Raw genomic sequence first — 11,263 nt, 5'->3', positions numbered from 1 at the left:
GGAGACTAAGATCCGTTGCGGACAGAATGCAGAGCTCTGCAATGTGTTCAGGGTACAAATACCGCACCAGCGAATTTGCCTCAACGCTTCTGATTGCAAGCCGCCATATGGGCTCTGTTTTGACAATCTGAACTTTGCCTTCGGAGGCGTCATATCCCATCTTTGAACAGTTCTAACGTTCGTTAGTCTCTTCTATTAGGCCAAAATTTGCCTATTACTTCAGTCTATTGTTGCTAGTGTTCCCAATCAACTATGGAGCCCTGACTAAGCGAACCATGTAGTGAAGATCTTTTTGAATCCCTACTTTATGCATATTTTAAAAAATCATCCCCAAATCTGATAAGCATTTTATGCGAGTTGTTGCTAAGTGTTTAATAAGATAGAGCCAGGGGCAAAGCTACATGTCACTACAAGAAACCTTAATCTTGCCATCAAAAATTTCTCGGTAGACTTTGAAAACAAAGGGACAACCAGTTTCAAATCTACACAACTGAACTGTCCTCGTGGCCTATATTTCTCCACAAAGATGCCAGAGAACTTGTGAAATGCCTAACTGAAATCCAGATAAACAGTCTCCAGGATTCCTAGAAACTGTTAGCCATACCCAAAAAGGAAAAAAGGTTAGTGTGTGTAGCTTAATTCCTTTTCTATGTCCTTAAATACAAAACAACAACAAACAAACAAACAAAAAACAAAACCAGCATCAGTTCCAGACAATCCCTCCAGTTCCTCAATGAATTTTTCTCCCTGTAGCTCGCTGTTTCCCAACCTTGGCACTATTGACATTGGGCTGCACAATTCTGGTGTGTTGGGATTGGGTTTGGGGGCAGACAGGCAGTCCCGTACATTGGGATGTTTAGCAGCCTCTACCCATGGTAGTAGCACTGCCCCCTCCTCACTGTGACAATTAAAAATGTCTCTAGACATAGCCAGAGATCCCCTGGGAAACAAAATCACCTCAGTTAAAAATCATGATCTAACTGGTTAAACAGATGGGGCTCTTTAGATAGTATCTCTTTATCCATACCTTGTAAAAGCATGGAATAGGCAGTTTTCCACAACACTTTCACCAAAATGAACCCTCCAGTTACCTAGCCTCACTTCCTCAGCTGCTTACATTTCTTTGTTACAAGACCTCACCCCAGTAAAATGCTGATCACTAGCAGTTGTTGATCTCAAAATATATGGAGATTTCTTAATCAAGTGCTATATGAATGTGACTTTTTTTTATTTTTAGCTCTTAAATGTACTTTTATTTTAAAAGAGGACAGACTCTGTGGCAAATAGGAAATCTATTGTCTGGTGATTGGAGCCATTCCCAGAATCCCCAAATCACAGAAATTACTGACTTCATATGCAAAAAGTGAAGGGAAACTGGGAGAGTGGAAGAGACTAAAATTGGAGGCAAGGTGATTAGATTTAAGTATTAGCTTTGCTACTAGCTAGTTTTGTGACTTGGATGTGTGACAAGCTTCCTGGGATTAAAAATTTCTCAACTGTAAAATAAAAAGAATGAACTACTATTTTTATTTTTTTGGCTTCAAGATTCTGGTAACCTCTGCATAAGGACTCTAACATGGATAGCATAGGGGGCTAAAATAATATTCATCTCAAAAATCAAATAGATAATCGATGGTTTAAAATGCACTGTCAGAAGGGTTGTTCATCCTTGTCATGAGGTGGTTCATCTGCTGAGTCACCCTGGAAAATTTGTAACTAAGTATTATGGGTGAATGGTGAAAGCCAAATCAAGTGTAAGGTAGAGAATAACCATAGTAAATATCTTTGCTCTTTTCTCATCTTGGCATCTGCTTAACTCATCATCTGTCAATATTCCTCATTACATGCTCATCTAATAAAATGTCATGCTATTTTATTTCATTGATAGTTTTGGGGAAATGTGTTAACATCTCAACTCAGCCATTTATAATAGATTTGAAATTTCAGTTTTCAAGATTCTATCATTCACTATGATTTGTATTCTTGACTAAGGTTTTCATTTTGTGCAAATGAAAGTTGAGTTTTCATAACTGAATTAGTAGCCTAATCACTTTATGATTGAATAAACCAAATGGTAAGAGATAAATTAAAAATATGATACTCAGTGATTCACATAAAAGATATTGCAGGCTAGTGTTGGGGGTGGTGAAAGAATTCACTGGAGCAGAGCTAGATTTATTGAACACATGGCAAGGAAGTAGTGAGCAAACAGGATAGGTAGGAGGTGACTACTGATGCAAACGGACTATTCTGAGGGATATACTTGTAGCAGCAGACCCTTCTTAGGGTGACTGTTGCCATATGCTTGCAAGGGGGCAGTGGTTGCACTATGGACTACGATCTAAGAAGCATACTTGTAACTGCATTTTTTTCTCAGTTAGGGTGTTTCCTGTGGTCCAACAGGTTTTCCCAGGTAAGTGATTTGCATCCCTGGGTGGAGCTGGGGAGCCTGCAAGGCCTTTAGCTTGGGGTTGTCACCAAATGCCCTAGGGCCACCTTTCCCATAAGAGAAGTTATGAAACAACAAATTGATGGGCACATTAATTAGTAAATATGTATCTAAAATTTAAAAATAACAAATAACAGAAAGCAGTTTAACAAACCATAAGCTTTTCTTACTTAATTAGGTTTGATTATTATTATTTTGATGTTTTATAGTAGTATTTAACCTTTCATAAATCTATATAAAAATATTATGTCCCTAAGCTAAGAATATTATGCTCATACAGTTGTCTTGATAGAAGGCCTCACTGTCTTCACTTAGCATCAGTATAATTCAGTATAGGTCAGTATTATTTTTTAACAAATATTCACTCATTAGTAAAAAATATACTGAGTACATCCTCTGTGCTAAACATTGTATTGTGGGCAATGAAATGAGTGACAGTTCTCATCCTAAAAGAATTTACAGTAAAGTGGGGACAAGATAAATAAAATAAAAACAAGTAAATGAAAATAAGGTACCATTTGTGTACCAAGGAAAGACATGATCTTATACCAGGAGGAACTTTACTCTCCAACTAGGGGTGAGGGTGGGCTCAGATTTTAAACTGCTGTGAAAGTATGTATAATAATAGGAAAAACCAAGATTTTATACATGCTTTTAACAAGATAGAAATGAGAGGTGAGGAGTATTGGAGAGCTGTTGGTCAAAGTATAGAAAATTTCAGTTAGGAAGAATGAGTTCAATGTCTATTGTATAACATGTTGACTATAGTTAACATATGGTATACTTGAAAATCACTGAGAGTATATTTTAGGTATTCTCATCACAAAAGAATTGTAAGTATGTGAGATAATGTTAATTAGCTGTTTAGCCATTCTATGATGAATACATATTTCAAAACATCATGTTAAATATACAGCTTTTGTCAATATAAAACTTTAATGTTAAAATTTAAAATAAAAAAATACACCTTTTTCTAAACTTTAATGTCTGAGTGAGGTACACGGATAAAAGCAGCTTGGGCTTATTGTGGGAATAACAGGGTCAACAATAACATCAGTGTAGGATATACAATATTTAGGATGTCAGCCACTTATCACACTTTTATTTGTACCATTTTGGTGGTCCTGTGTCAGGCTGGGATGTTTAGAGAAATAAAACATAGTCCATGAGAAATTTTAGAGAGAAGAGATAGGTTAAATATGGAACTTGAAAATTTTTAAATAAATATTTTATTTATTTGAAAGAAAAAATGTCAGAGACAGAGTGGGAGACAGAGAGAGAGATATCTCCCATCATCTGGTTCAGTCCCCAGATGGCCACAATGGCTAGGGCTGGGCCAGGCGGAAGCCAGGAGCCAGGAGCTTTTTCTGGGTCTCCCGTGTGAGTGCGGGGGCCCAAGTGCTTGGGCCATCTAAGCACTATCAGCAGAGAGCTGGAAGCGTCAGGGCGCCGGATTCTGTCCCGGTTGCCCCTCTTCCAGGCCAGCTCTCTGCTGTGGCCAGGGAGTGCAGTGGAGGATGGCCCAAGTACTTGGGCCCTGCACCCCATGGGAGACCAGGATAAGTACCTGGCTCGTGCCATCGGATCAGCGTGTTGTGCCGGCCGAAGCGCGCCAGCTGCGGCAGCCATTGGAGGGTGAACCAACGGCAAAAGGAAGACCTTTCTCTCTGTCTCTCTCTCTCTCACTGTCCACTCTGCCTGTCAAAAAATAAATAAATAAAAGAAATGAAGCAGCCAGGAGTGGAACCAGTGCCCATATGTGATGCTGGCATTGCCGCAGGTGGCAACTTTACCCCCTGTGAGTCACCAACGATCCTGAAAAATTTTCTAATAAAGGAAAGATCAAGACCAAATGTCAAGAAAGAGGAAATCAAGTCTGTTCTCCTTGAAATTACCTGTATCCAGGGGCAAGATTTGATGCAGCAGTTAACACATCTCTTGGGATGCCCATATTTCATTTCAGAGTGCCTGTATTCAGGTTCCAGCTCTGCTTCTGATTCCAGCTTCCTGATAATGTGCTCCTTCGAAGGCAGTGGTGATGGCTTAAGTACTGGGATTCCTGTCATGCACATGACAGACCCAGATTTGAATTCTTGTGTCCTGGTGTATTGTGAGCACTTGAGGAGTGAAGCAGCAGATAAAAAAATCTGTGTGTGTCTTTCTGTCTTTCAAATAAATATAAATAAAAATATTAAACCAGTCGGAATGGCATAATGGCGTCTGGCTTGAACTCCAAGGAATTGAAATCTAATGTCTCTTCTATTTTTTTTCTTGAACTCACTCTAATTGAACTTTAACTCCATCACTGCTTCAAAACAGCTTTCATTAAGGTCACCAATTTCAGCTACTTTGTTAAATTCAAAGGTCAGTCCTCATTTTGCATGACTTGTGAGCAGTATTTGATCATTTTCTCCATTTTCTTCTCCAGGTTCCTGAAACACCATTCTTGCTTCTCTTCCAGTCTCTCTAAAACCTCCTTCTCAGTCTTCTTGGCTGTTCCTTTATCTCCTCTGATGCTAAACTTTCGAGTGTCCCGGAGCGCTAACACTGATAATTTATTTCTCTCTGCCTGTGTTTGAATACCAGTCCTGCCACTTGTTAGTGGCAGCTTTACCCATCATGTTTTTTATAACTCATTCCTCAGATGATTTCATCTCATTTCATGACTTCAAATCCCATCTATACACTGTTAATTCCACATTTTTATTAGTCTGAACTTCTGTCCCAAACTCTAGAATTTTATGTTCAATTGTCAGCTCAATATCTCCACCTAAATTTCTAATGAATGTTGAAATTTAACTTTTCAGAATTATTGATTTTTGTTGTTTCCAGTTGTGTATTCTTTCACACTGCACATCCAATCAATCACTAAATCTTGTTAAAGCTACTTTTCAAAACATATCCAGAATGCAGCTTATACTGACCCAGGTTCTCTGATTCCTTTGGAGTGGAAATTAATAAGAGACCAACGTGCAACTGAGAAATTTCTTTAGGGGTTAATGCTCAAACACAAGGGAGACAGCACAGTAGGTAGAGGTTTTCCACCGAGTGGTTCAATGAAGGGAATTGGGCAGGAAGTTTTATCAAGTGGGGAGGCAGGGTAGCACCCTCTTTGTGATTGGCACTTTGGTCTGCACCTCGTCCTGTGTTCTGGTTCATCCCCCTTGGCATGTGGCACTTTGATTTGCACCTGGCCCAGTGTTCTATGCAAACACTGTTTCTCTTGCACACAACACACTGAAAATGGTGGTGTTGCTCACACACCACTCCAGGAAGGACTACTCTTGGGCATGTGTGCAGTCAGTAGGTAGTCTCTGTGCTTAGCATGTGGACGTTCCTTATTCCTAATTGGTTTGGAGCTGTGTGGAGTGATCTGTGATTGGAGATGAATACATTTTGGTAAGGAGGGGCTTGATTTTGTGAGTCCTGTTTCCATTCTGTCTCACAAGTATTTATCCCCAGTTCTGCTGCTACCAACCTCACTGATACTGACCCCTGTACTACAAACCATCGTCATCTCTTGCCTGAATTACTATAACATCTTTCTTCCTGCTTCTATTTTCCTTTCTCGGTATAGCAGCCAGAGTTATAATGCTAAAATACAATTGAGATCAAGTCACTTTCTGCTTAGTACTCTATGACGCAACATGGTCTTGACCTCCCTGATCTCAGCTTACTACTCTTTCCTTTTTTCATTTCATGTCAAACACACTAACCCCTTTGCTGCTTCTCATATCTTCCAGCAGCTTCTGCCTCAAAGCCTTTGCATTTGCTATTTCTTATGCCTAAAATATCCAGTCTCCATGGGCTACTTTTTCACTTCCTTTAGGTTCCATTTCAGATGTTACCACCTGTTGCACCCTAGATAAACAGCAACATTTCCTACCTCTACCTTCTAGAACTCCTTATTTCTTTACCCAACTTTACTTTTCATTGTACCTATTCACGATCTGATATACTCTGTACGATATGTATTACAGATATTCCCAAACTGGAATGTAAGCTCCTTAAAGGCAAAGACTTTGTCTATTTTATTCACCACTATGTATTTTTAGATTTCCTAGTTTTTATATAGTACCTGACACATAGGTGATACTGAAAAAAATACTTGTTGAATAAGTGAATGTGTGAAATAGACATGAGTAGGTAGAACAGGGATGATGAAAATATCAAAGAGAGACTTTAGCTCTGTCAAATGTTTGGCCTGTGACTATCCCGTTTAACGAATAATTTTTATAAAAGGATGATTTTTTTTCTGTTTCTGTGTGGAGAGAGAAGTTAACAGGCAAATGCAAAGAGAAAACTACTTGTATTTTATCACCTCCTTCCTATGCTTGTTGGATCTACTACTATATTAAGTCAACTAATTGATACAGCTGAGAAAAAGTGCCTTCAAATAACAAAAGATACGACTAATTGTACTTAATTTTTACTCATGAATTTACACAAGTTTCTTGCAAGTTCAGATATCTTATGTGTGACACATAAATTATAAAGGCTTATCAAATATGTGATGTGTTACTGGATGTGTCAGTTCAGAGCATACATATTTATCATGAGACAGACTGGGGGAAATCAGCCTAAGGAAGGAAATTTTGGATGGAAATTACAGATTATATAGTTCTAGTTAGAAACTTCTAAAAACTGTCCTTGGAAGCAGATGAATGAACCTTTATAACTTCTTTCTCATGGAAAAGCCCTAACCTTCCACTGTGATAGACTATAGCAGAACTGGAATAGGTATTGGCCCTTAACCAGATTTTAAAACGTGTGTTGGTAGAGTGGGAGATCTGGAGCCCCAAAGTGGACTCCTTTAGAGCCATGAAGTAGAAAATAGTTTTCTTTTTCCAGAGTGATTTTTGCAGTTTTTTCAAACCATATTTGAGAATATAAACTGTTTTGAATCCAATAAATGTAAACAATGTGTAGTTGTTGTCAGAGCCTGACTAACCAAGTACTTAGACTAAAAGTTTTCAGGCTTCATGACCTTTGGGTAACAGTTCAAGCAAATGCAGAAGGGCAGAACAGCAAACAAGAGTGTCCCAAGCCTTGTAATGTCAGTTCAGGGCACTGGAAAGCTGAGAACAATTTGGTAACAGGAATAAAAATGCACTGATTTTTTTTCTCTTTGAAGTTTAGAATAAATGTAGGAAATGAATATTTCTAGGACCTTAGTATAAAATATATGTAAATTTTCTCTCATTAAGAAAATTAAATATTTGCAAAGAGTGTCCATAGCTTCCACTGAAATTGGGGTCAGTGCCGTGGTATAGTGGGTAAAGCCTCTGCCTACAGTGCCAGTATCCCATATAGGCACCGGTTCTAGTCCTGGCTGCTCCACTTCCAATCCAGCTCTCTGCTATGGCCTGGAAAAGCAGTGGAAGATGGCCCACCCTTGAGCCCCTGTACCTGTGTGGGAGACCCAGAGGAAGCTCCTGGCTCCTAGCTTTGGATCGGTACGGCTCTAGCTGTTGTGGCCAGTTGGGGAGTGAACCAGCGGATGGAAGACCTCTCTCTCTCTCTCTGCCTCTCTTTCTCTTGTATAACTCTGATTTTCAAATAAATAAAAAGATCTTTAAAAAATTATTTCATGAAACATTTGGAAGTTTTCATATAAATTATAACCTGGAGGACAAGCTCTTCTAATAGTAGTATTAAGGATAAATGAGATTTTGCGATGCAAAATTACAAGCAAATGTAATATCTTCATTTCTGTGGGTCAGGAAACCAGTAGTAGTTTACCTGGGTGGTTTTGTCTTAGAGGCTCTTCTGAGGTTACATCAGGATGTCAGCTGGGACTGCAGTTATCTGAGGCGTAACTGGTATGGGAGAATCTGCTTCTAAGAAAGTTCACTCATGGCTATTAGCTAGAGGCCTCCGTTTCTTATCTTTTGACCCTCTTTTCAGAATGTAACAACTTCCCAGAGCAGAGAGAGAGAGAGGGAGGGAGAGAGAGAGGGAGAGGGGACCTTTTTAGTTCCCAAAACCACACACCACCTCTGCCATTTTACTAATTAGAAGCAAGTTACTAAGTCCAGTGTGCACCCGGGGTAAGGAAATTAGGTTCTTCTTGAAGAGAGGACTATCAAGTATCTATGAACATATTTTTAAAATCACCAGATAATCAAATGTTAGATAGTTACTTTAGACACCAACAAGTTATCATATTACCATATTTAGGCTGAAGAATATTTTATCTGTGACCTTAAAGCTTTATTTCCCTTTGAGCAAATGACACAGGGTTAAATATACAAAATCAAATAATGTTCAAACCATTATCACACATTGTGTCCAAATTCAATATAATAATAGCTGTGTTAGTTATTTCCTTCCCAAGCTCTCCCAACCCCACCCAACTGCCTATTCCAGTTCTTACAGTCCATATCCATTCCTTTCTTATGACAAATATAGGAAATACCATACTCCCACAATCCATAGCTAAACCTTTTTATTGTGGCACTTTGTCAGAAGGTGTTGAAAGTTCAAATAAATTCATACTCCAAAATTATATGCAGTTGCCCTTGTCTTCTAATTTAGACCCCAGCAAAGTTTAGTAGAGTCCTATGGCATGTTTCCCTTTTAGAAGTTGGGTTGCTTTTGTTCTAGTAAGGTAAATTTGCTTATAAGCTCAGTGAACCATAGATACTCTGTGCTCTTCAAACTCTAAAACTGCTTGATGTATTTAAAGGTGCATGGATCCCTGAATAAACTATGATATGTTAATTAGCTTGTTTATTTGAAAGAGAAAGCTTATCTACTGATTCATTCCCCCAAATGTCTGCATAAGCCTGGCTGAGCCACCTGAAGTCAGGACCCAAGAACTCAATCTGGGTCCCTCACGTCCCTCCTGCTTTCCAGGGTGCACATTAGCAGGAAGCTGGATTAGAAGCAGTAGCAACACTGCATCTCAGGCATTCAAATACAAGATGCTGGTGTCCCAAGTGGCAATTGAACCCACTGCACCACAATACCAGCCCTGATAGTAATGATCTTATGTGAGTTTCAAAAACAAATACGAACCAAAAAAAATTTGATCTATAATATAGCTCCTTTAGCACTTTAATGCCAGCCTATTTGAAAATGTTGAAACTTCAGACTAGGAATTTCTTTCTGTACCACTCATGCTAGCTATCTACCTGGAATGTCTAGGACACTCCTACTTTCTCCTGGTACCAGGTAGTGGTAGCAGCATTATTTCTAGTAAGTGGACAGGTAAGTACTTTCTTTGTGGTACATGCTTCTATAGCCGTAGTAGTGACCAAGGAAGAGTGTGCACTGCTAATATCTTAGTCTGTATTCAAGGGTTCTTCTCTCCCAACTGTTTTATATTTGAGGACTGACTATATCTAAATCATGGAGATCGTTACTTCCTGGAAAAGTAACACTTGGCATCCACTTGCAATAGTCATGTGATTAGCTTATTGATCTTTTGTTGAATTTTTCTTCAGAAATAGCATTATTGAGTCTATTCCATTTAATTTGATGGTCAGCTACTGTCGCTCCCCGTCTTTGTGGAGGAACGACACAGGACCCTGCGCTGTTCTTTTGTCTGCTCGGCCCTCCCCGGGTTTGCTGCTGGTTCTTCCCTGGTTGGCTACCGTCCCTTCCACCTCCGTGGAAGGGCGGTTCCCCCTGCCACATTCCCCACTTCCGCAGGGGAGTGGCACACCGCCGGCCGGCTCTCTCGGGGGCTGCACAGGTGTTCCTTCAGATAGATGTTCCCCTTAGATGTTCCTGGTGCATGCCGTCTCTCTCCTCCTTTATAGTCCTCCTCCGCCAATCCCAACTCGGCTGCCCACACACCGAGTACGCTGCTCTCCTCCAATCAGGAGCAGGATCAGCTCCTGGAGGTCAGCACTCAAGTTGGCAAGAGGCAGCTGCGTAGAAGCTGTTTTCTCTTCTCCCAGCGCCATATTGTGGGAGAGCAGATGCATAGAATAAGTCTTAATTCCAGTAACTCAGTCCAGTCCAGGTTGCTCCCCACAAGCTACACTCAACATTTACATCTGATATTTCTATATACCTCTCATTTATCCATTCACATGGAATAGCATCTTTTATTTTTTAAAGAAAACTTTTATTTAATAAATAAAAAATTTGAAAGTACAACTTCTGGATTATAGCGGTTTTCCCCCCATAACCACCCTTCCACCCACAAACCATCCCATCTCCTACTTCCTCTCCCATCCCATTCTTCATTAAGATTCGTTTTTAATTATCTTTATGTACATAAGATCAACTTTGTATATACTAAATAAAGATTTCAACAGATTGCAGCCGCATGGACACACAAAGTATAAAATACTATTTGAAGACTAGTTTTGCCATTAATTCTCATAGTACAGCACATTAAGGGCAGAGATCCTACATGGGGAGTAAGTGCACAGTGACTCCTGTTGTTGATTTAACAATTGACACTCTTATTTATGATGTCAGTAATCACCCGAGGTGCTTATCATGAGATGCCAAGGCTATGGAAGCCTCTTGAGTTCACAAACTCTGACCTTATTTAGACAAGGCCATAATCAAAGTGAAGTTCTCTCCTCCCTTCAGAGAAAGGTACCTCCTTCTTTGATGGCCTGTTCTTCCCATTGTGAATTCACTCACAGAGATCTTTCATTTTGGTCATTTTTTGCCACAGTGTCTTGGCTTTCCATGCCAGGGAAACTCTCATGGGCTTTTTAGCCGGATCCGAATGCCTTAAGGGCTGATTCTGAGGCCAGAGTACTGTTCAGGGCATTTGCCACTCCATGAGTCTGAAATAGCATCTTTATCTTATTGAAAGACTTCCAGTGACCCCACAGGGTTCAATGT

This window comes from Oryctolagus cuniculus, chromosome 20 (assembly GCF_051225735.1).
Source record: "Oryctolagus cuniculus isolate XC-2025 breed Fujian yellow rabbit chromosome 20, ASM5122573v1, whole genome shotgun sequence".
NCBI classification, from domain to species: domain Eukaryota; kingdom Metazoa; phylum Chordata; class Mammalia; order Lagomorpha; family Leporidae; genus Oryctolagus; species Oryctolagus cuniculus.
Note: the sequence above shows the minus strand (reverse complement) of the source record.